Here is a 4,499-nt window from a genome sequence, read left to right as displayed (position 1 = left end):
GAAGACGGTGTAGAGTCTTATAATGTTTTCAATATGTCTTTTATGTGAGTTTTGCTGCACCGATTCATCCTTGTGTTTGTTTCAAATAAGCCTTGCTAGCCTAAAACCTTGTATCGAGAGGGAATACTTCTCATGCATCCAAAATACTTGAGCCAACCACTATGCCATTTGTGTCCACCATACCTACCTACTACATGGTATTTTCCGCCATTCCAAAGTAAATTGCTTGAGTGCTACCTTTAAAATTCCATCATTCACCTTTGCAATATATAGCTCATGGGACAAATAGCTTAAAAACTATTGTGGTATTGAATATGTAATTATGCACTTTATCTCTTATTAAGTTGCTTGTTGTGCGATAACCATGTTCACTGGGGACGCCATCAACTATTCATTGTTGAATTTCATGTGAGTTGCTATGCATGTCCGTCTTGTCTGAAGTAAGAGAGATCTACCACCTTATGATTAAGCATGCATATTGTTAGAGAAGAACATTGGGCCGCTAACTAAAGCCATGATCCATGGTGGAAGTTTCAGTTTTGGACATATATCCTCAAATCTCAAATGAGAAAATTATTAATTGTTGTTACATGCTTATGCATAAAAGAGGAGTCCATTATCTCGTTGTCTATGTTGTCCCGGTATGGATGTCTAAGTTGAAGAATAATCAATAGCGAGAAATCCAATGCGAGCTTTCTCCTTAGACCTTTGTACGAGGCGGCATAGAGGTACCCCTTTGTGACACTTGGTTAAAACGAGTGCATTGTGATGATCCGGTAGTCCAAGCTAATTAGGACAAGGTGCGGGCACTATTAGTACACTATGCATGAGGCTTGCAACTTATAAGATATAATTTACATGATGCATATGCTTTATTACTACCGTTGACAAAATTGTTTCATGTTTTCAAAATCAAAGCTCTAGCACAAATATAGCAATCGATGCTTTTCCTCTATGGAGGACCATTCTTTTACTTTCAATGTTGAGTCAGTTCACCTATTTCTCTCCATCTCAAGAAGCAAACACTTGTGTGAACTGTGCATTGATTCCTACATATTTGCTTATTGCACTTATTATATTACTCTATGTTGACAATATCCATGAGATATACATGTTACAAGTTGAAAGCAACTGCTGAAACTTAATCTTCTTTTGTGTTGCTTCAATACCTTTACTTTGAATTATTGCTTTATGAGTTAACTCTTATGCAAGACTTATTGATGCTTGTCTTGAAGTGCTATTCATGAAAAGTCTTTGCTTTATGATTCACTTGTTTACTCATGTCATATACATTGTTTTGATCGCTGCATTCACTACATATGCTTTACAAATAGTATGATCAAGATTATGATGGCATGTCACTCCAGAAATTATCCGTGTTATCGTTTTACCCGCTCGGGACGAGCAGAACTAAGCTTGGGGATGCTGATACGTCTCCGACGTATCGATAATTTCTTATGTTCCATGCCACATTATTGATGTTATCTACATGTTTTATGCACACTTTATGTCATATTCGTGCATTTTCCGGAACTAACCTATTAACAAGATGCCGAAGTGCCGATTCTTGTTTTCTGCTGTTTTTGGTTTCAGAAATCCTAGTAAGGAAATATTCTCGGAATTGGACGAAATCAAAGCCCAGGGGCCTATTTTTCCACGAAGCTTCCAGAAGTCCGAAGACGAAACGAAGAGGGGCCACGGGGTGGCCAAACCCTAGGGCGGCGCGGCCCCACCCCTGGCCGCGCCGGCCTGTGGTTTGGGCCCCCCGTGCCGCCTCTTGACCTGCCCTTCCGCCGACTTAAAGCCTCCGTGACGAAACCCCCAGTACCGAGAGCCACGATACGGAAAACCTTCCAGAGACGCCGCCAACGCCGATCCCATCTCGGGGGATCCAGGAGATCGCCTCCGGCACCCTGCCGGAGAGGGGAATCATCTCCCGGAGGACTCTACGCCGCCATGGTCGCCTCCGGTGTGATGAGTGAGTAGTCTACCCCTGGACTATGGGTCCATAGCAGTAGCTAGATGGTTGTCTTCTCCCCATTGTGCTATCATTGTCGGATCTTGTGAGCTGCCTAACATGATCAAGATCATCTATCCGTAATTCTATATGTTGCGTTTGTTGGGATCCGATGAATAGAGAATACTTGTTATGTTGATTATCAAAGTTATATCTACGTGTTGTTTATGATCTTGCATGCTTTCCGTTACTAGTAGATGCTCCGGCCAAGTAGATGCTTGTAACTCCAAGAGGGAGTACTTATGCTCGATAGTGGGTTCATGCCTGCATTGACACCGGGACGAGTGACGGAAAGTTCTAAGGTTGTGTTGTGCTTGTTGCCACTAGGGATAAAACATTGATGCTATGTCTAAGGATGTAGTTGTTGATTACATTACGCACCATACTTAATGCAATTGTCTGTTGCTTTGCAACTTAATACTGGAGGGGTTCGGATGATAACCTGAAGGTGGACTTTTTAGGCATAGATGCGGTTGGATGGCGGTCTATGTACTTTGTCGTAATGCCCAATTAAATCTCACTATACTCATCATGATATGTATGTGCATGGTCATGCTCTCTTTATTTGTCAATTGCCCAACTGTAATTTGTTCACCCAACATGCTTGTTTGTCTTATGGGAGAGACACCTCTAGTGAACTGTCGACCCCGGTCCAATTCTCTTTACTGAAATACAATCTACTGCAATACTTGTTCTACTGTTTTCTGCAAACAATCATCTTCCACACAATACGGTTAATCCTTTGTTACAGCAAGCCGGTGAGATTGACAACCTCACTGTTTCGTTGGGGCAAAGTACTTTGGTTGTGTTGTGCGGGTTCCACATTGGCGCCGGAATCCCTGGTGTTGCGCCGCACTACATCCCGCCGCCATCAACCTTCAACGTGCTTCTTGGCTCCTCCTGGTTCGATAAACCTTGGTTTCTTTCTGAGGGAAAACTTGCTGCTGTGCGCATCATACCTTCCTCTTGGGGTTCCCAACGAACGTGTGAGTTACACGCCATCAATCCCTTTCCCAGAGTAGCAGAGTACCAATATCATGAAAGCAAGCATTTAAATCTTCAGTATTCATATGATCTAAAGGTGGTCCAACAATAAGCACCCAAGCATCTCTATTGAAATTAGCAGCACGCCAGTTACTCCCCTCACCATGCTTACAGAATGAAATATCGACATCTCCAAAAGGGTTAGGACTAGAATGAATCAACCTGTCTCTATCACTGACATTAGTGAACTGAACATAGGCTGCTCCAAAAGGACATTCCTGGATACTCTGGAACCCTACCTCTGCCACCTCGTTCAAGTACTCTTCTAGCACATTTCGGACATTAGGGAAATGTACCTGACCTTGGGGGAAGGGGTTGATGGTGGCGATAGCATACTGTTCGTGCAACCTCGGCTTCCGTGCGACGACGACACGCTTAACCCCAACCCTTCCATCAATGTGCTGAATCTCAAATCCATGCGGCACAAACGGACGAGGATCGATGGGGATATTGGCCATTGTCGCCGGCGAGGCCACCGGAATGCAACAAAGCACTAGGTCCAGATGGTTTTCCAGCAGAGTTTTATCAAACTTTCTGGGATACGATTAAATCGGACCTTCTAGATTTGTTCAGTGCCTTACACATTGGACAACTAGAATTATTTCGTCTAAATTTTGGTGAAGTAATCTTGTTACCGAAAGTTAATGAGGCAGAAAGGATTCAACAATATAGACCTATTTGCCTCTTAAATGTAAGTTTCAAGATTTTCACGAAAGTGGCCACCATTAGACTTAATACGGTTGCGGATCATGTTGTTCAGCCATCACAGACAGCCTTTATGCAAGGAAGGAACATCCTTGATGGAGTGGCGGTTTTGCATGAGACGGTACATGAGATGCATTCTAAGAAATTAAATGGGGTTATTTTAAAACTAGATTTTGAAAAGGCGTATGATAAAGTCAAGTGGTCTTTCCTACAGCAGACACTCAGGATGAAAGGATTTTCTCCAGAGTGGCGTGCTCTAATAAATGATTTTGTGTATGGAGGTAGTGTAGCAATCCGGGTTAATGATGACACCGGCCACTATTTCCAAACACGAAAAGGGTTACGCCAAGGGGATCCGTTATCACCGATGTTGTTTAACATTGTAGCGGATATGTTGGCTATACTCATAGAGCGGGCCAAGTCTGATGGCCAGATTGAAGGTGTGATTCCACATCTGGTTGATGGTGGTTTTGTTGGAGATATGCCCGAGAGGCAATAATAAAACAGTTATTGTTATATCTTAATGTTCATGATAAATGTTTACACTCCATGCTATAATTGTATTAACCGGAAACATTGATACATGTGTGTTGTGTAAACAACCAGAGTCCCTAGTTAGCCTCTCATTTAACTAGCTTGTTGATTAATAGATGATCATGGTTTCCTGATCATGAACATCGGATGTTATTAATAACAAGATCATATCATTAGGTGAATGATGTGATGGACACAC

The sequence above is a fragment of the Lolium rigidum genome, chromosome 4 (assembly GCF_022539505.1).
Source record: "Lolium rigidum isolate FL_2022 chromosome 4, APGP_CSIRO_Lrig_0.1, whole genome shotgun sequence".
NCBI classification, from domain to species: domain Eukaryota; kingdom Viridiplantae; phylum Streptophyta; class Magnoliopsida; order Poales; family Poaceae; genus Lolium; species Lolium rigidum.
The sequence above is the reverse complement of the archived record's forward strand: the minus strand, read 5'-3'. Positions refer to the sequence as shown.